Source organism: Gobio gobio, assembly GCF_949357685.1.
Source record: "Gobio gobio genome assembly, chromosome: 25".
NCBI lineage: Eukaryota > Metazoa > Chordata > Actinopteri > Cypriniformes > Gobionidae > Gobio > Gobio gobio.
Window position 1 is genome coordinate 39,710,097 of NC_137121.1, and position 22,566 is coordinate 39,732,662.

The 22,566-nt window shown below is 39.2% G+C and overlaps 1 pseudogene across 1 annotated transcript; it reads right to left on the reverse strand.

Annotated features, from left to right (window-relative positions):
• Positions 1-9,680: 9,680 nt before the first annotated feature.
• On the reverse strand, positions 9,681-13,944 carry LOC307121296 (annotated as a pseudogene). The gene is made up of 5 exons: positions 13,927-13,944; positions 13,583-13,738; positions 11,000-11,016; positions 10,640-10,739; positions 9,681-10,561 (listed from the first exon to the last, which is right to left on the reverse strand). The product of its transcript is annotated as an uncharacterized misc_RNA (transcript).
• Positions 13,945-22,566: the final 8,622 nt, after the last annotated feature.

The following is a 22,566-nucleotide window of genomic DNA, read 5'->3' on the forward strand; positions in this document are numbered from 1 at the left end:
TACAGGAGGTGAAAGAAATGTCAGCAGATCCTGAATTAATATCGAGGCTCAATCTTTAGCAGAGGAGATTGGATCAGTTCATTTTTCCTCTCAGTTGTCTGGTATATCATTTTTAACAGAACTGAAGATATCAGCTGATGTAGTCTGTTTCTGTGCAGATGGATATGGAGGTGGACCGCTTTCTTGACTGACTACTGAGGTAATGGCTTCAGCTCAAGCTTTAATGACGAGAGATGTGTGAAGAAATGAATGTGGATGCTGTTCTCAAAGAGAAGAGGCTGTGATCAACACATAGACAGTTCTCATGTGAATGTCCAGATGAGCCATCGGTGATGCACTGAAGAGGACGGAGACGACATGTTTTAATGGCCATTGTGTCACTGGAGGAGAGGTTCACACTGAGAGAGGTCAAGGAGAAGTTTGGTGTACTGGTCAAAACTGGGCTTTACAGTCATTCATGAAATGAACTGAAATTAACAATTTGTCTCATTTTTTGCACAAACATGTGAATAACCTCACAGCTTTTCTCTGAAGTGTGCTCGAATGCTTCATGGAATAGAGGTTTTGCTTTTTGTTTATTGATTTGTAGTTTAATTCCTGTGTGTGTTACAAGCACGCCAGGCTCCACCCTCTCCCAGACACAACGTTCCCAATCACCTGAGTACTGAGCACACACACCTGCACGTCATCTGCACTGCAATCACCACCTGCACATAAGCCCCATGCTCACACTCAGTCACTGTCCGGTATTGTTCGCACATGCACACGCTATTGCCAGCTTCCACGGACTCACCTGCTACCTACCTGATCTCCTGTGTCTCCTGAGTGTCTCCTCGTCTTGTCCCGTCTCCTGGTTCCTTGTCTCCTTCGCTCCATCGTCTCCTTCTGTTCTACACTCAACAAACGTATCGTATCACCCATTGTCCTCTCCATATACCTGAACTGCCATTCCGTATACTCACCTCATCTGCTCACTCCTGGTTAAGCAATAAACTCTGTCTACTGCCATCTGTTCTCCGTGTCACCTCTGTTTGTAACAGTGTGATTCTTTTCCCCCCAGATTTATTTATTATTAATTTCACCATTTATTTACTTCATATTTATGTTTACATTCATTAACACTATCCATGTTATATTATAGTAAATTGCAAATCATATGAAAGATGAGCATTTTCAATCATTTTTGTCCGGGTTGGGACTGCTATCTAAAATCTCTCCTGAGCCGGCCCTCTATTTGAATGGCACACTGATAATACTTAATGAACAATAAACTGGATTAATGTATTTTAGCATAAAACAATCTTATATATCACATTTATCTTTAAAGTCTTTATAAAGTTTGCTCAACTCTGTCATTGTGTTGTGTGTGATGGTCCATCAGCAGCTGCAGTATCTCTCAGCTGTATCAGTGCAGTCACTGTGACGTCTGACTGACACAGGTTTTTGTACGACTCTTTATCACTGTGTGAACACATAACCACTACTGTGATAACTCTGACAGTAATAATCTCCTGTATCTTCAGTCTGGACTCCACTGATGCTCAGAGTGAAATCAGTTCCATATTGAGATCCACTACCACTGAATCTAGATGGAGTTCCTGTATAACGGCTGTTTATGTCATAAATCAGGAGTTTAGGAGCTTCTCCAGGTTTCTGCTGATACCAGTCTAAGTCATTATTGGTTAGTCCTACATCCATATGACACTCTATTGAAGCTGTTTGACCCTGTTGGACAGTTTTAACTTCAGGTTGAGTCAGAGTGACTCCTCTGGATCCTGAAGAAGAGAAAAGAAAATCAATCAGTGTTTAAAACTACTATCATCATATACTTTTACAAGAACACCAAAACCAGAGTCAACATGTTTGTCTCACCTTGAATAAAGAGTGAAATGGTCCAGATGAAGATGTTGATGGTGTTCATTGTTGTTCTTGTGTCTTGTGTGATGATGAAGATTGTGTTCTGTTCTGCTCTCAGTCATGAAGTGTTAAACTCACAGCACTATAAACACTCTCAGACTGAAGCATGTGCTGACAATGCAAAGAAGTGGGCAGGATTTACAACAGCTTGTGCTCAGAACAAACTCACACACACTAGAGTTACACAATGATCATTACATTCTGACTCATGTTATTTGAGTTAGTTCAGTAGTTTTATTTTTATTGTGACTCCTGAGACACTGAGGATGTGCAGATGAACGTCCATCTCTGTGTCCATATTCAGTCATGTGACCATCATCACTGCTACACTTCCACTAGATGAACCGCCATCACTAAAGTCAGATCATGAATCATGAGTCTGTTCAGAAAGTATCAGGACTGATTGTGAATCTCTAATCAGAGTTGATGGTGTCACTCCATCTATCATGAAGCCTCATGTGTGTCTGAAATCATCAGATGGAGAAGAAACAGGCTGTTAAAGATGGAGACATATTAGAGCTTGTTCACGATTCATGATCTTGTGTGGAGATTCAGAACCAGTCCAGAGACTTTTAGAACAGACCTTGAATATGAAAACATGCTTGACTGTGGAGAACATGCAAAATACCTTTTATATTTTCATTGTTGACACTTTCTATTGACTTTGGCTATAATATTCAATAAACTCATGATTTGAGCAGATTTTCACTGAAGATAGAAGTCTGAAGCTGCAGGTTTTTCTGTCAATCCTGAAGATTGAGCTGCATATGAAGAACAGAAGCATCATTATGAGAAACTCCACAACATCATCCATGATCAAAGAGGTCAAAGGTCACCTCAGAGGTCACAGCTCATCAAATATATTTCTTTAAACAGTGTTATATCAGAAATCATTGAGTCAATCTGAATGAGTGAGTGTTGAGAAGAGCTGAGGAGCTTCTAATATCAGTGTGTTGAAGTGTTGTTTCTCTCTCTCTGCTGGAGTGTGTGTTCACTCGAGTGGAATAGAGGTTTTTGTACGAGCGTTTCATTAGATTGTATCACTGTGGTGGACATTCGGTGGAGGAACCAAACTGGTGATCAAATGTAAGTCTTTTTTTCAATTCCCTATTTAAAAAATACAATTTAGATTTCAAAAAGTGTTTTATTTTTGATTTTACATTTATTAATGATAATGATTATTAGATATTGCGCTGAAACTTTACTTGAAGCCTTTATGTATAATGCATTATAAAGATATTCATAAAGTAGATTATAATGCCTTATATCTTTTCATTAATAATTGTAACCAAAGTTAAAATGCATTATAATATTTGCTAATTCCTTGTTGCATCTGAAATTGGTTGTTTGTCGTGAGTTTTAATCTATTATAATTTCTAAAGGTGTAACAATGAATAGATAATATTATAATGTGTTATAACTGTGGTTACAATTATTTACACTTTTATAAGGCATTGTGTATAAAGGCTTTAAGTGTTTCTGATATTATTTAATAATTATTTAATCTAAATCAATGATATTGTCATGTTTATACATTCAGAAGAATGGCATTATTCCTTTCAACAACAAAATCTAAACATATTTCCATAAAGCGTCTCACTATGAGTTTATTGAGTTTATTACAGGTTTGTTTTCCTTCATTTATTTCTACACTGAGTTCATATATAGTTCATCTTTTATTGTAGATATCATACATGGAGAAAAGAGATTTGACATCAGAATGTAAATGTTGTACTTTCTGTAGTTCAGTCAATGATACTGAATCTCTTTTGCTCATGTTGTGATTATAATTCAGTGCTTTATAATACAAACACAATTTATGAGTGACTTTTAATTCTGTGTGAAATTGAGTTGCATTTTGAGTTGAATATCTCAGTAAAATGTAAGAACTTTATGTTCTGAGTTAAAAACTGCTGTGATGAAATCAGTCGGTGTATTACAATGTTGAGTTTGATTGATGAGGTTTGATGTAAATGTATATAGTGATTGTGTAGTTTGTATATTGTATATATATCAGCTGTAGTGATGTTGAAGGACATGAAGGATCAGATTGTGATTGTGATTTGTCCTGCTGTGTAAATGCTGTGAATGAAAGTGCAGTGTGTTTTCTTTGTGTTTGTGAATGTGTTGTGTTTGTCTCCTGCAGCTGGTCCCACAGTGAAGCCCTCAGTGTCTCTGCTGCCGCCCTCTTCTCTGCAGATCTCTGGAGGCTCAGCCGCACTGCTCTGCCTGCTCAGCTCTTACTCTCCACAGGGGGCGCTGGTGAGCTGGACACTGGACGGGTCAGAGGTCACCGAGGGGGTTCTGACCAGCGCAGAGAGCCAGCAGAACGGCCGCTACAGCCGCAGTAGCGTCCTGACCCTCAGCAAAGCACGCTGGGAAGCGGGAGAGGTGTACGTCTGCAGAGTAACACATGATGGAGCTCCTCATGACGTCTCGTTCCACAAGAGCTCTGAGTGCTGATGTTTCTCTCCTGAAGATGAGCCGTATCTGAGTGTCCTGTGTCAGGCAGGATTCACATGAGTCTAGTGCTGCAGCTGTAGTGATTTACAACTCAATACTGAAAGAGAGCTCGCATGTGTCAAAGCACTGTGTGATCTTTCAATCTGCTGTGTTTGCTGCAACATTCAATAAAGCTTCTCAACAAGTTCACTTTGTGTCTGACAACATCATTCAACTAACAGATGAAGATGCAGGTGCTTTTCAGAAGGTTGATCAGTAGCAGTAAATCAGTCAAATAAAGCTCTTGGGGTTTGAACATGGTCTCTGGAGACAGAGCTGCTCTATTCTGAGAGGATCACAATCACTCCACCCTGACAATGCAAATGGGATTTTCAGTCTCACTCTTTGATTGGTTACAGGATCTGGACTGGAACAGACCACTTTCACTTCTGCTACACATTTACATGCGGAAGAAGGTGCTGAACTTTAATATAGAAAAATACCAGAATCATTCAAAAACATGATCCCAAATCAAGAATGAGCCGTTGTGACAGTAATTGTGTAAGAATGTAAATCTTTCTGTGGGTCAAATGGAAAGCATCTCGTCCAGACAGCAGAAGTGACTGAATGCAGTCTGTTCAGTTTGATTGACAGGGATCATATATTACACCTAAAACATGAGGATCATATTAAAACACTGACTCGTTCTCTTCATAAACACAGATTGATGTTGATTGTAATGATATAGTGTTATTAGTGTTCTCTTTATCACTGTGTGAACACATCTTTACTGATGGTCAGATGATGATGATGATGCTGAAAGTCATGTTTGTTGGTTGATGAAGAAGAGCTCTTGATCATGTCATGTTCAGGTCATAGAGCTATAAACACATGCAGAGCAGTGAAGCATGTGGCGCTCATGAACACACACTCTGAATGCAAAAGCTGCTGTAGACTGAGCTCAGGACGAGAGCGAAGAGAGATCAGGACCATATACAGACTCAGCTCAGACTCATCAGAGTCAAACAGCTTTACTGACAGGGTTACTCCCTCTTGGCACGAGTTGTGTAGGTAACCCTCGCTAACAGGGTCGGCTCAAGGCTTCAGAATGTGTGTTGATTTTGATCAGCAATTGAGATGAACCGGATCATTGGGCCAATCAGAAGACACAGGAGTTGTAGTTGTAACAGAGATGAAATGCTCAAGGTGAACACACACCTCGAGGCTAGGGGTATAAAAACAAAAGATCAAGTCAGGAATCTTGGTGTGATTTTAGAGGCGGACCTTAGTTTCCGTCATCATGTAAAAGCAATAACTAAATCAGCAAACTGTTGTAAATCTCAGAAGTGAAGATGGTTTAACGGGACACAAAACTGACGGTTCGGTACAGCAGTTTTACAAAATTGCTTTTTATTGATTTTTATTAAACAGTGGTTTACTGAAAAAATTGTGTCTGTCCTTAAATGAATAAAATTATAACTAAAAGTAAAATTGCTGTAAATGATATATAGGGAGCCCTTACTTACACATTACTGTAATATTAAAGGTCAACAACAGAGGCCAAACTATTAGCCTTAATTCAGTTGCTATTTATGTTTAGCCCTCTATAGTACGCAATATGATTTCAATGAGGAAAACATTATTTGTGGTGTTTTTCCTGCTTAAAATAGGACACTATAACAATAGCAATACACATTATCATAATTTTTTTATTTATTTATTTTTAAAAAGTTTGTTGCCTCAAGGCAATATTGTACCACAACGGACAAACGGACATCAATTTATTTTGTTCCTGAACAAACACATTTATCCAGTTTATAATGTATTACAAATTGCATATTTAATAAAAAGTAACATTTCAAATTCAGCTGTTGCTCTCAGGCAACATTGTACCATCGTGGAACACAAGTATTACCAAACCATCACATCAAGTTATCATGTTATCAAGTTATCATGTTATCAAGTTATCATATCCATCTTCAAATGGATAATATGGAAAATACGGAGCCATGTGACCTGTGCACATGTGCTGACACAAAAGGCTTGTTCGACTTCCCCCAGCGATGTGCAGGCCGTTCGGCGGCTGACTTGAAGCAGTGAAGACTTGAAGCTTGAAGCACGTGACAGTGACGTATGTCAACAAAGCACCGCGAGAGCGACTCGAGAGCAGCTGCTGATACAGCCGGGGCAGTTTCTCCAGAGCAGCTGCACGAGCCTGCACGGACTCTGATGACGACACAGCTGCTAATTCTAATATACGAACATCCAAAACCAAATTTCACTCTTCATGTCGTCTTCATCTTATAAATCATGTTTATTACAGATGTTTTTTATTTGTTTGTTTTTTACTGTACTTTGTTATTTGATTCATATATATTGATTCATTTGATTCGTTTATATAGGTTTTGTTGTGTGTAGGTTTAATCTGACTTTCTTTTTCATACGAACCTTTTACAGTTTTCAGCTGCATAACCTATTCAAATGACTTTTTTTTTAAGAATAAGTCAATCTTAAAAACATATAATGTGGTCATAACTGTATATGCTCCAATACAAATAATGCATAATTTAATAAGGGCACTGTAAGTCGCTTTGGATAAAAGCGTCTGCCAAATGCATAAATGTAAATGTAAATGTAAATGCATAATACATTATAGTCCTCCATTTGTTCATATGGTTTCTTCTCTTTATATTATCTAGTTTCTGTTGCTGTGTTCATAATAATTCATTTGCATGTAGTTAACAAACTGCTAACAACTTAGGGTGCATTTTTAACTTAACAACAGGACAAAATTGTGCACTTCCATGGTTGGTGTAAATCAAAATAAAAAAAAATCTGTATATGAAAATGTATGGTGTTTTGTCTTAAAGACGTTTAAAAGAGCTTAGCTGACTGGAAGGAAAATTATAGCTCTCAGTTTATTATAGCTTGTTTCTGTGGAGGGTGCTCGGGGAATATGGGGTCCTGAGTCCTTTGCTGAGGGCTGTCTGGTCCCTGTATGACCGAAGCAGGAGTTGTCAGACTTGTTCCCGGTGCATGTTGGACTCCGGCAGGGCTGCCCTTTGTCGCCGGTTCTGTTCATAATTTTTATGGACAGAATTTCTAGGCGCAGCCAAGGGCCGGAGGGTGTCAGGTTTGGGGACCACACGGTTTCGTCTCTGCTCTTTGCGGATGACATTGTCGTGTTGGCCCCTTCTAACCAGGACCTTCAGCATGCACTGGGACGGTTTGCAGCCGAGTGTGAAGCGGCTGGGATGGGGATCAGCACCTCCAAATCCGAGGCCATGGTCCTCAGTCGGAAAAGGGTGGCTTGCCCACTTCAGGTTGGTGGAGAGTTCCTGCCTCAAGTGGAGGAGTTCAAGTATCTAGGGGTCTTGTTCACGAGTGAGAAGCTCAGTCACTCAGGAGGAACTCGAAGTAGAGCCGCTGCTCCTCCACATCGAGAGGGGACAGCTGAGGTGGCTCGGGCATCTGTTCCGGATGCCTCCTGAACGCCTTCCCGGGAAGGTGTTTCGGGCATGTCCAACCGGGAGGAGGCCCCGGGGAAGACCAAGGACACGCTGGAGGGACTATGTCTCCCGGCTGGCCTGGGAACGCCTCGGTGTCCCCCCGGAAGAGCTAGAGGAAGTGTCTAGGGAGAGGGAAGTCTGGGCATCTCTGCTTAGACTGCTGCCCCCGCGACCCAGCCCCGGATAAAGCGGAAGAAGATGGATGGATGGATGGATGGATGATAACGACTTATAAGCGCATAAAGGACCGAAGGTGTGCAACTGCTGAGGGGAAGCACACCTGGGAGTACTATACAGTAAGTTTAAAAATGCATTATATTACTTATTTACAAGTATCTAAAATAACATTGTCATGTCTTAAAAGACTGAAATATTTGTCATTTTTCATTGTACATTTGACATGCTTTTTTACTCCCCACAGCTAATGGATGAGTGATTTGGGTCATCTGGGATTGGTACTGCACAACCTGGCACGATATTCTCAACTCCTCTTGGTTTGGAAGAGGCATCTCAAAACAGGCCCACAACTCCTCCTCAAGACCAGCCAACAGGTGCTGTCATGGACGAACAACCTGGAACCTCTGCCATGCAAAATGCAAACCTCACCAGCAGGCAGAGGCGTCCACAACCATCTAAATTTCTGGAGTCTTATGAAGCACATGCAGAAAGAAGAACTGCTGTGCTTGAGTCCCTGGTGAGGCCAGACCTGGAGAGATGGAGGCGACTAAAGGAGCGGCGTAGACAATCTTTTGAAAAAAAAGATGTTGAGCAGCTTGGGAACAATCGTGGAGGAGCTGAAAAAAATGGGAAAACGACAAGATGAAATTATACAGCTTTTACAAAACCAACACGAAACTCAATAAAATTATAATTTAAAGCTGTAAACGCCTTCTCTTTTGATTAACACCTTTCCCCAAATTCTAAACTTCAAATGTTTTACTTGACAGATTTTTTTTTTTTTTTTTACGCTCCGCCAAGTTACACCATTTCTAATTATAAACTAATTAAATCAAGTATTTATTTCTGAGTTCATTTAATATACATTTCTCTTCATTTCAACACAAATCCTGCCATTTATCTGTTACACACTTTATGTGCATGTTAAACGTCATTTATAACTGCCAAGTTACGAAGTGAAAAGTACTTTTACAAGATAATTGCACTGAAACGACTGCATGTTGGTAACATTCAATCTATTGCATTTCAAAGCTAAAGTTAGGAATGAAAATGGGAACTCTATTTAAAGTGCAGGGAGATACAGGCATCCAAAAAGACTTGGATGAAATGATACACAATCTGATACAAGTGTTCAGTCTACCGCAGAGAATGTCCAGTTTAAGAATTCTGATTATGCCACATGAGTTATGTACTGAAACCCTATGTTCAGTATTGACCTGTCTGCATGTTTAGAACACCATTTATCATTTCCTTTCATTTAACACCATACACCCAACTCCTAATCTTACTAACCCATTTATATATATATGTAAAAAAAAAATCTATATTACATAACGTCAATCAATAACAATCTCCATATGAAATGTTTTGTTTTTTACCACCACCAACTTAGACTTGAATCCAATTTGCTGTGTGTTCAGCCAGTGAAAGAGAAGTCACCAAATCTCAAAGAACAAGAACATTCTTATTTAATTAACAAAAACAAATGGGGTCAAAAAAAATAAAATCACTGGAAGAGGATAATTTTCCACAAAAAAAAACGAAATTACAGACGTAAGAACAAAAGTTTTAGTCCAGATAAACACTAATTTCTTTTCATTTGTTTATGTTAAATGTATACACAGTATATACAAGTTAGATCTGGCCACAAATCTGGTCTCTATAATGACATGCATTAGTGTTGTGGGGTTGCTGCTGGGGGTGTGGTTCATCATCAACACCATCATCTACCACAACAACTTGGTCACTGGGCTCTGAACAAAGATTATGCAAAATGCAGCATGCTGAGACTGCTGAACTGATATATGAAATGTTTCTCATATGCATGCATTGGAGCCTTCTAAACTTCAATTTTAGAATGCCAAATGCATGCTCAATGACCACACGGGCAGCATTGAGCTTTCTGTTAAAGCATCTTTGCCTAGCAGACAAGCGGCCATTGTCTCTATAAGGCTTCATAAGTTGAGGCAACAGGGGGTAGGCAGAATCCCCAATTATGTGCATTCCCTGTGGAACAAGGGAATGAGGATCTTCATCAAGAACACGACCAACCTCTGTGAAGCGAAATGCCCTGGCATCATGCCAACTCCCAGGGTGACCCACACTGATGTGACAGAAGCGCCGCTGACTGTCACAAAACCCAGTTAAATTTACAGAAGTTTCCTATTCATGTATGCTATGGGATTATCACAATGGGGTCTCAGTATAGCAATGTGACACCAATCCACTGCACATACAGTGTTGGGGAAACCTGCTGCGTCAAACCCTAACTTTGACATCTCCAGCCTTTGGCCTCTGGGCCAGGAAATATGATGGGCCATGTATGTATTGACATAAGAACAAAAATCATGGAGATGCTTGGCAAGAGTGGATTTTGAGATATTGAATCTCTCTGCCACCCCACGATATGACTCTTGATTGGCCAATGTCCAAAGGCAGGCAAGAACACTGTTTGTGAGTGGCAGTTTGGTCTGTTGTAAATTCATATAATCAGGACCAAGGGTGGTAATGACATCCTGCACAAGTAGAAAATAGGTTATCAAGACAACATGCTAACACTTGTAATAGTTAAATTAATTTTATATTGTACACACCTCCACTTGTTCTTTGGAAAGCCTGAAATGCCCACTAAATTCTGAGGGACTGTAGAGAGGGACAACGTCCTCCACAAAATTCACGATTTTTGGAACCATTCTGTATATAACAGAAAGAAAATTGTGCTCACTATATACATGTAAAGGAAGACACAGGTAGTTAAAATGTAATGTTCAATGTTGTAAGTTGAACTGGGCTTTTAATCAAATAAGTAGGGTATACTTGAGTGTTGAAATAGGAATAAAAGTCCATTATTTCTTTGTGTAAACAGAATGAATAATTATCTATATTTAAACCAATAGGCTAGCAATAGTAGCTATGTATTGATCACAGAGCCATTACATTGAACCTTTACTCACCTTCGTTGCTCATTGGGCTAAATTTCATACAAAAAGAATGGAATTTCTTTCGCTTCCAGCTCGTCTGCGATAAAGCAAGCAAATGCCACGTGATCTGCCATGACTGACGTAAATGCAGCATCACTACGGGAAGCAGAAAGTGTCCGACTTCACGTCTCCGTTTGCAGCTCCTCCCCGCCTGCACGCGCCGACTCTCGCCGATCGGCTCCATCCAGCCGGAGCCGATGTCGAACACACCTAAAATGGACCCCTGTGGGTCATGTGACCAATCTTTTGCACTTTCATTGATTAGTATTTGAGTTCTTCTTCCCTGAGATAGGTTTGAACAATAAATTACTGTTTCATTTTATTAAAAATAAACTAAAATAGACTATGTTGCCTGGAGGCAACACCGTACCATAGAGGGTTAGATATAATCATCAACACTCAATAACACAATGAATGCAAAAATGTAAACTTCACATAAGGCAGTTTTTGCATTAACTTCTAAATCTACTAATAAAATCGTATTTTCTCCAATTCATTCTTGAAATATAATCATTTATACATCGTGGCTGTCATTTTCATGACAGATTTAACCAGATTTAAACATAGCTACATTAAATAATCAAGACATCACTAACAGGTTAAGGATAATTAATATAGGCTAATATAGGTCATATATTTAGCGAAAGAGTTGATTTCTCTAGTGAACTAACAGCTGTGGACACTGAAGGACTCTGAGTTAACGTTAAATGTGATGCTACGTGACATTGTTTAGGCTACAAGCTGTTTTAATATCGACGTCTTTCTGCCATTGAAGCACTGACTGAGCGATTACACCACATATGATACGCTTCAGTAAGTTGTAATGTATCGTCATCATACCGTAAGATATTATGTTTATTCTTTAGGAAGAGATGATCCTGTTCACACACGTGCGCGCGCCGCGGCCGTTGAACTGACTCGCCTATACAGTGATCATCAAGCGTCAGAGAGCGTCAAAACGGCATTTATCGTTTGCATTAATGGACTGAATACTTAATATGTTCGTGAGGGAACTAGGATTGAAGAATGTTCCGCGCTTAAAACAAGCCGACTGTTAACTGTTAAAGATTGCATTCAGAACCGAAAGCCCTGTACGGAAGCGGTTTGGTACGAATACGTGTACCGTTACAGCCCTACAGCTTTACTGACAGGGTTACACCCTCTTGGCAAAAGTCGTGTAGGTAACCCTCGCTAATAGGGTTATTGTTTATTTAAACAATAAAGACAAAAAGTAATTAGATATGAATCAATAATACACCTTAAAGAAAATGGGAACATTTTACAAATCAGTTGTGATTTAAATCTGGTAAAAAAAATAATAATAAATTAACCAAATGAAATACGAACAAATGTAAAAAACAAACAAACGACTACAGCCCCACTGACTCCCTGTGCCAATGCATTGATGAAATGAACAGTTTGATATGCCGAAACTTTCTTTCTTCCACATATAATATATAAAAACAACGCATGAGTGAATCAAAAGCAGGAATCGTGTGCTCTCGCTGGACTCGTGGTCATACGGCGATCGGTCTCTGCACAGCACCGCTGCGAACAAGCCTTCCATCAACACTGCAAACGTTGCGATACTATTGATTCAAATGGCTTTACGATCCTACATCGGCATCAAAACACAACGAATCCAACACATTCATGCAGTTCGCCGTAATTTGTATAGACGGAGATTACAAACGAGCAGCAGCTGTTAGCTCCATTAGCTGCTATTTCAACAATGGCGGATCTCAAATTTGTGTTGGTCTTGTTGACCCCGCCCCCAGCGCCTGACGTAATCAGTTCTTACTTCTAGCCCAGCAATGTTTTGGTGCTACTTAAGAACCACTTTTCCTGGCTTGGAGCTGGGGCTTTGGGTGTGGAAACACAAAGAACCGATTTGAAACTAGGCTCTGGCTCCGATCTAGCTCTAGCACTGCCTTGGTGGAATAGGGGTAAAGGTGAACACACACCTCGAGGCTACGGGTATAACAACAAAAAATCAAGTCAGGAATCTTGGTGTGATTTTAGAGGTGGACCTTAGTTTCAGTCGTCATGTAAAAGCAATAACTAAATCAGCAAACTGTTGTAAATCTCAGAAGTGAAGGCCAGGAGACCTGGATGTGTCTTCAGCAGATTCTGTCAGGGTTCTGTCACTTCTGTGGAGCATATTATTGGGTCTGTGACAGAACTCTGACACTCCCGGTTTGGTCTTGTGTTTGTGTGAGCTCATGGTTTGTCACGTGTTCCTTGTGTCATGTGCTCTCATGTCTATTGTCTTGACCCCGCCCCTCTTGTTACCTAATTATTGATTAATTTGCCCCACCTGTTCTCCCTCATCACCTGCCTTGTTTGTTCTCTATTTAGTCTCCTTGTGTTTGCTGTCCTGTGCTGGATCGTTGTCTCCTATTCCCTGCCCTGCTTCATGTTCCTGACCCTTGGTATCACTGTTAACATTACTAGTTTTCCCCCTCGTGGGTGTTTGCTTTTGTTTTATTTTATTATTTAAATAAAACCCATATTCCTCCTGCAATTGAGTCCTCGCTCCTTTTCACCCAGACCCACCGTGACAGATTCTTCATTGAGAACATGTGTTGTCAGGAGCTGCAGTCCATCAAGTCTACTAAGGCAGTAAACAGTGATTTTAGGGGGCAGGGGAGACAAAGCAAATGGGTGATGACCTATGGAGGGTGGAATGGTGTCCTCTTGGTAGTTGGTGCCCTACACAGAACGCATATTCTGCATATACAGAACAACGCTACTGGAGTCACTGCAGTAAAAGCTTTATTAGTATGAAAGTGATCAACCAGTGTTCAACAAATTACAACATCCAGTCCATGGCCTTTGGTTCCACATGTGTAAGTGAGAAATCATAGAGTCCGGCACACATTCTTCCTCCTCTCCTCTACCTCTCCTTCTCCCTTCATCCTGACACAGTTCATCAGTTTCACATGATCAAGAGTGAGTTATACTGAATATCAGCACGGCTGTGAATGTGATATTACTTTATACAACAGATCTATATGCAAGAACTTTCTAACTTACCTTTCAGACAAAATCTGATTAGTTAGTCTGCAGATTATTTTCACGACCACTGGTGAAAGAAACACTGAGCAATCCTGGAGTGAGAGAAAACACATGAAGAACAGCTGCTATTTCTGCTTGACTCGCATCGTCTCATACTGTGATCTGGAACACACACAATAAAACATCCCATAATCAATATCAGCACTGACCGTTATTTCAGATACAAATACATCACTACATATAAATGTAGTCTTTATAAACTTTGCTAAACACTGTCATTGTGTTGTGTGTGATGGTCCATCAGCAGCTGCAGTATCTCTCAGCTGTATCAGTGCAGTCACTGTGACGTCTGACTGACACAGGTTTTTGTACGACTCTTTATCACTGTGTGAACACACCACCACTGTGATAACTCTGACAGTAATAATCTCCTGTATCTTCAGTCTGGACTCCACTGATGCTCAGAGTGAAATCACTGCCAGATCCACTGCCACTGAATTTAGATGGAGTTCCTGTGTAACGGCTTGTTGCAAGATATATGAGGAGTTTAGGAGCTTCTCCAGGTTTCTGCTGATACCAGGCTAAACGATCACCATAACGATCACCATTACCATTATACACACTACTGCTGGTTTTACAGTTTATTCTGACGTCTTCTCCTACTTGAGCTGTTATTGATGGACTCTGAGTTAATGTGTACTGTCCTCTACACTCTGAGAGAAAACAGAAATGAAAATGATAAATATTATGAATATTTTACATGTTAAAGGAATTATTAATCCTTATGAATATTTTAGTACAAACCTTGAGCAAACAGAGTGAGAGTCCAGATGAAGATGTTGATGGTGTTCATTGTTGTTCTTGTGTCTTGTGTGATGATGAAGATTGTGTTCTGTTCTGCTCTCAGTCATGAAGTGTTAAACTCACAGCACTATAAACACTCTCAGACTGAAGCATGTGCTGACAATGCAAAGAAGTGGGCAGGATTTACAACAGCTTGTGCTCAGAACAAACTCACACACACTAGAGTCACACAATGATCATTACATTCTGACTCGTGTTATTTGAGTTAGTTCAGTAGTTTTATTTGTATTGTGACTCCTGAGACACTGAGGATGTGCAGATGAACGTCCATCTCTGTGTCCATATTCAGTCATGTGACCATCATCACTGCTACACTTCCACTAGATGAAGCGCCATCACTAAAGTCAGATCATGAATCATGAGTCTGTTCAGAAAGTATCAGGACTGATTGTGAATCTCTAATCAGAGTTGATGGTGTCACTCCATCTATCATGAAGCCTCATGTGTGTCTGAAATCATCAGATGGAGAAGAAACAGGCTGTTAAAGATGGAGACATATTAGAGCTTGTTCACGTTTCATGATCTTGTGTGGAGATTCAGAACCAGTCCAGAGACTTTTAGAACAGACCTTGAATATGAAAACATGCTTGACTGCGTAGAACATGCAAAATACCTTTTATATTTTCATTGTTGACACTTTCTATTGACTTTGGCTTTAATATTCAATAAACTCATGATTTGAGCAGATTTTCACTGAAGATTGAAGTCTGAAGCTGCAGGTTTTTCTGTCAATCCTGAAGATTGAGCTGCATATGAAGAACAGAAGCATCATTATGAGAAACTCCACAACATCATCCATGATCAAAGAGGTCAAAGGTCACCTCAGAGGTCACAGCTCATCAAATATATTTCTTTAAACAGTGTTATATCAGAAATCATTGAGTCAATCTGAATGAGTGAGTGTTGAGAAGAGCTGAGGAGCTTCTAATATCAGTGTGTTGAAGTGTTGTTTCTCTCTCTCTGCTGGAGTGTGTGTTCACTCGAGTGGAATAGAGGTTTTTGTACGAGCGTTTCATTAGATTGTATCACTGTGGTGGACATTCGGTGGAGGAACCAAACTGGTGATCAAATGTAAGTCTTTTTTTCAATTCCCTATTTAAAAATTACTATTTAGACTTCAGAAATGTATGTTGCAATATTAAGATATTCATAAAGTAGATTATAATGCCTTATATCTTTTCATTAATAATTGTAACCAAAGTTAAAATGCATTATAATATTTGCTCATTCCTTGTTGCATCTGAAATTGGTTGTTTGTCGTGAGTTTTAATGTATTATAATTTCTAAAGGTGTAACAATAAATATAGATAATATTATAATGTGTTATAACTGTGGTTACAATTATTCATGAGATCATACATACATTATAATGTGCAAAACAATTCATAATTAATGCATTAAAATACTTTTATAATGCATTGTGTATAAAGGCTTTAAGTGTTTCTGATATTGTTTAATAATTATTGAATCTAAATCAATGATATTGTCATGTTTATACATTCAGAAGAACGGCATTATTCCTTTCAACAACAAAATCTAAACATATTTCCATAAAGCGTCTCACTATGAGTTTATTGAGTTTATTACAGGTTTGTTTTCCTTCATTTATTTCTACACTGAGTTCATATATAGTTCATCTTTTATTGTAGATATCATACATGGAGAAAAGAGATTTGACATCAGAATGTAAATGTTGTACTTTCTGTAGTTCAGTCAATGATACTGAATCTCTTTTGCTCATGTTGTGATTATAATTCAGTGCTTTATAATACAAACACAATTTATGTGTGACTTTTAATTTTGAGTTGAATATCTCAGTAAAATGTAAGAACTTTATGTCCTGAGTTAAAAACTGCTGTGATGAAATCAGTCGGTGTATTACAATGTTGAGTTTGATTGATGAGGTTTGATGTAAATGTATATAGTGATTGTGTAGTTTGTATATTGTATATATATCAGCTGTAGTGATGTTGAAGGACATGAAGGATCAGATTGTGATTGTGATTTGTCCTGCTGTTGAAATGCTGTGAATGAAAGTGCAGTGTGTTTTCTTTGTGTTTGTGAATGTGTTGTGTTTGTCTCCTGCAGCTGGTCCCACAGTGAAGCCCTCAGTGTCTCTGCTGCCGCCCTCTTCTCTGCAGATCTCTGGAGGCTCAGCCGCACTGCTCTGCCTGCTCAGCTCTTACTCTCCACAGGGGGCGCTGGTGAGCTGGACACTGGACGGGTCAGAGGTCACCGAGGGGGTTCTGACCAGCGCAGAGAGCCAGCAGAACGGCCGCTACAGCCGCAGTAGCGTCCTGACCCTCAGCAAAGCACGCTGGGAAGCGGGAGAGGTGTACGTCTGCAGAGTAACACATGATGGAGCTCCTCATGAGGTCTCGTTCCACAAGAGCTCTGAGTGCTGATGTTTCTCTCCTGAAGATGAGCCGTATCTGAGTGTCCTGTGTCAGGCAGGATTCACATGAGTCTAGTGCTGCAGCTGTAGTGATTTACAACTCAATACTGAAAGAGAGCTCGCATGTGTCAAAGCACTGTGTGATCTTTCAATCTGCTGTGTTTGCTGCAACATTCAATAAAGCTTCTCAACAAGTTCACTTTGTGTCTGACAACATCATTCAACTAACAGATGAAGATGCAGGTGCTTTTCAGAAGGTTGATCAGTAGCAGTAAATCAGTCAAATAAAGCTCTTGGGGTTTGAACATGGTCTCTGGAGACAGAGCTGCTCTATTCTGAGAGGATCACAATCACTCCACCCTGACAATGCAAATGGGATTTTCAGTCTCACTCTTTGATTGGTTACAGGATCTGGACTGGAACAGACCACTTTCACTTCTGCTACACATTTACATGCGGAAGAAGGGGCTGAACTTTAATATAGAAAAATACCATAATCATTAAAATCAAGAATGAGCCGTTGTGACAGTAATTGTGTAAGAATGTAAATCTTTCTGTGGGTCAAATGGAAAGCATCTCGTCCAGACAGCAGAAGTGACTGAATGCAGTCTGTTCAGTTTGATTGACAGGGATCATATATTACACCTAAAACATGATGATCATATTAAAACACTGACTCATTCTCTTCATAAACACAGATTGATGTTGATTGTAATGATATAGTGTTATTAGTAGTGTTGGGTCCGAGTCCACCTTTGTCGAGTTCGAGTCAAGTCCAAGTCTTAAACAATCAAGTCCAAGTCCGAGTCCAAAAGGGGCCGAGTTGGACTCAAGTCCGAGTTCTTATCGGCCGAGTCCGAGTCAAGTCCGCCCGAGTCCAGAGTGTAATTAAATTGAAAAAAGATTAGAAATTGCTATTGCTATTGTAAATTTTTATCTTCTATTAATATTTTAACCTTTCAACCCATTAAACCAATGGCAATATAAAATGTAACAAAAAATACCACTATTACATCTAGCCATTGCCATTTAACATTTTTATTTTGTCAACAGATCAACTACTTTCCAATCAAAATGGTTTCAAACAATAGAATGGACATAGATATATGTAGAACTTTTAATATTACAAGTGCAAGAAAAACACAAATTAACCTGTTTTATTGTATTTCAATTATTTAATGCCTCTGGTATCACCAAATGCTTATGTTTAGGCGTGGGCGATACTAAAATCTTATTTCACAATAATGATATATTTTCTCAAGTAGGATTATTCAAGTAAGAAAAAATACTATATAAATTGAATAAAACAATTAAATGTAAAATAAAACAAACTTCACTGTATTACATGTACAGTGATTCTTATTAAATTTACTAAAGTTAGTCAGGAGTGAGTGAGTGAGTGAGTGATTTTCTCTTTGTCTTTTGTTGTTTTATTAACATTAAAGGGATAGTTCACTCAAAAATGAAAATTCTGTCATCGATTACTCACGCTCAAGTTGTTTTACTCCTGAATAAAGTTCTTTCTTCTGTTGGACATAAAATATATTTTGGAGAATGTCGGAAACCAACCAGTTGGTCCCATTGTAGGAAATAATAATATGGATGTCAATGGCTACCATTCAACTGTTTGTGTTCAACAGAAGAAATGAATACAGGTTTGGAACAAAATTAGAGTGAGTAAATAATGACATAATTTTAGAGGTGAACTGTCCCTTTAAGGACAAGCGGCAGGGGCAGGGTGTTCACTATAGGCTGCGCTGCTGTCAATTTAAGACCTCTACACATCTAATATACAGACACACGCCGATTTTACTTTCACTTTATACATAACTGACTGTGTCTAGGTTAACCTTGTGTGTATTTGACAGTATTAGTGCAGTAAGACTACTTAGTCCAGTAATCACGTGTGTTTAACAGGCTTTTAGTGCGCGCGCTTAGTGCATGTTAAAACAGTGCATGAGCACGCGAATTAAACGTTTAACCGGCAAGGCTTTAAAAGGCAAGCAAATCGTGATTGTGAATAACTATAGTGTTCCGTGAGTATAACTCTCTGACACCAGCATTGCAAGCGTGGCTAAACACCCCCTAACTTTAGTGCATATGATTGGATATTTGCTTATATCAGCGCGTAGACAGCCCTAAGTTATTTGGATTTAAGTTGGTATTAAAAGTTATAATAAGCAACTTACATTTCTCTAGGTTTTCTTTGAACATGTCGGTAGAAAGTCGTGCCAGTTGATTTGCAATCCGCAGAGTGCTTCTTTTTACTGGATTTCTTGCAAATAAATTCTTTATGATTTTCAAAAGCAAAACTATTGCTGACTTTGAAGACATTTTCCTAGCCACGCATTGCATCCGTGTGATGTGTGTATTGTCTGCAAGCATAAGATGATGCTACTGCTGCCTGCTGGTGTGGTGCAGTAAAATCACAGGCGGGGAGGCGTTCATTCATTTCTTATCTTAGTTTTATGCCGGTTTTGTTGTTACACATGACGCGGACTCGACTGCACTCGGGATATTTTCCGAGTCCAAAATGTCCAAGTCCGTGTCAAGTCCGAGTACAAATTCAACCGAGTGCGTGACAAGTCCGAGTTCATTCAAAATTCGAGTCCGAGTCCAAGTCCGAGTACCCCAACTCTAGTTATTAGTGTGTGTGCTGTGATCAGTGGTGTGTGTGATTGTGTTGTTCCTGATATCATGGTGACTTTGACACAATGTTGAGTTTTGATCCAACCCATCATTTTGGCTGAGGTTGATATTTCAGTGTTTAAAGTGTGTTGGATCAGCACTGAACTTCTGACAGACATGGGGACTTGTGACTTGGTGACTTGGACTCGAGTCGACTTGAGTCGCTATTTTTATGACTTGTGACTTGACTTGACAAAAAATTAAATACTTGAGACTTGACTCGGACTTGGAAGTTAAAGACTCGGGACTTGACTTGACTTGAGACACGATGACTTGAATGACTTGAGTGTTAATCACATCATGTTTTCAGTTTGAATATAAAATATATAAATGATTTTAAAAAATAAAGTTGCCCCAGCTGGGGCGCAGGCTGAGAATAGCGTTGTCATGACTGGATCACGACACTATCATCAGTCATGCCCTCTCGTACGCACACCATGCCCACTTAGATCAGATATCACATCAACATGTCAGCCGGAGGGGTACAGAGGGTCATCGCTTTCAGCTTCAACAATTATTCGCAAGATGGGAAAAGACGAACAGCGTTGCAAGACATGCAACATAAAAATCACAGACAGCCAAACGACAACCTCCAATTTCGTCCGTCATTTGAAGAGCCATTCTGCCCAGTAAGTGCTTGTCAATTTGCTAATGTTATCTGGTTAGTTGGTAGTTAGCTAATGTAATAATAGCTAAAGTAGCCACTGTTGTTTTATGGACTTAATGTTGAAAATTTTAAACATTTTACATTTAAATTTAAAACACTGTTGGCAGAAGTGAAAAATAAATATTTTTATGAAGTTACAATTTAGTTTGATTCCATGATGTATTTTACTGAACATGAGTATTTACAATGCAAATCCAAATTATTGTAATTTACTGACAGTTACTTATATCTTGTCTTTTCACTTTATTAAGATCAGATTCTGCAGGTAAAATTACAATATTAAGCTGACTTGACTTGGACTTGACTTGACCTACTACAGGACTTGACTTGACTTGACTTGACATAGCCTGTGACTTGACTTGACTTGACTTGCCCAAGAAAAAAATACTTGGGACTTGCTTGAGACTTGAAGGTTCAGACTTGAGACTTACTTGAGACTTGCACATGTGTGACTTGGTCCTATCTCTGACTTCTGATGAAGTCGACACACACATGGGTGGAGTCAGTGGCCGTTTCTCAATATATGTTCTTGTCTGGACTCGTGTTCTGGTGTTCTTGTTGTTGCATCCACGAGGAGCAGACAAAAGGAAAGGGGTTCAAAAACCAAAATAAATTATACACTAAAGAGACAAAATACTATATATATATATATATATTAATCTTCGATTACGCCACCCTGGGAATTTCACCCAAAGAATATGACCAGTGCACAGGTTCCCTACTAAAAACAAGGAGAATGGAGACACAGGTATTTGCTACAAAAGTTTATTATGATTTATCAGAATAAAATCTGAGGCACAAGAAAAGGGACAAGCCCCAATTATTCAATTACAGTGTTAAAAGGACAGAAGCTGCGGCCTCGTTCAAGAAATACCCGGAAAAAGATAGACACGCTTCCTTCACACGCACGCTCACACTCACATCACACGGGCCCCAGTGAAATGATCAGTCACAGCACACGGTGTAAACACCACCACCAAGAGAAGGGAAGGGGACAGTCAATTGCCTACGCAAGGCGGCCGCAGCTCCTAGAAATAAACACTCCACACCAAACACACAAGAAAAATAAAATGATTAATTATATTTAAAAAAACTATTGAACGCCAGTTATTTATCCACAACCGGTCTTTGGTAGAAAACCTTACTGGCCCAGTTCAGTAAAGAGACAACTGACAATAAAAATAGTAATGTCACAAACAACCAAACTTCAAAGATCAAGAAAAAAAAAAAAAAAAAAAAATATATATATATATATATATATATATATATATATATATATATATATATATATATATATGTTTGTTATACACATACAGGAAATCAAATCAATTGCATTCAATTAAGGAATGCACAAAATAAATCAGGGTTCAAAACAAAAGAGAAAAAAACAAATGAACATATATGTATTGTCACAATTCGCAAATCAACAATTAAATCAAATTAAATGAATCAGGATTCAAACAAATTATTCATGACCACAGTCGAAAACAAAACAAAATTATGCAAAGAAATAATGAAAACAAACAAATGTATCTAAATAAACAAGGAAAAACTCTGTATAAAGTATGTGAGTATAGTAACTCAAGCAGCCGTATAAAAATAACCCATGATAAAACAGCGGTGACATCACTGCACTGACTGCAATCCTCTGTCACATGGCTGTGGGATCAGGTACACAATGAGAGAGAGAGAGAGAGAGAGAGAGAGAGAGAGACGTCCTATTAATAGTTCACAGTAGTCATTCATACATCAGGGACTGAAGGGCACAGACACCCGCACAGCAGCCAGCTGATTACAAACGGGCAAATCCCAAAACAAACATCTGATGGGAACTAGGTTACAGCAGCAAACCGTTGCTCACTCAAAACGGTCGCAGCAACACACAAAACCGCAGTGCCATGCCAGGCA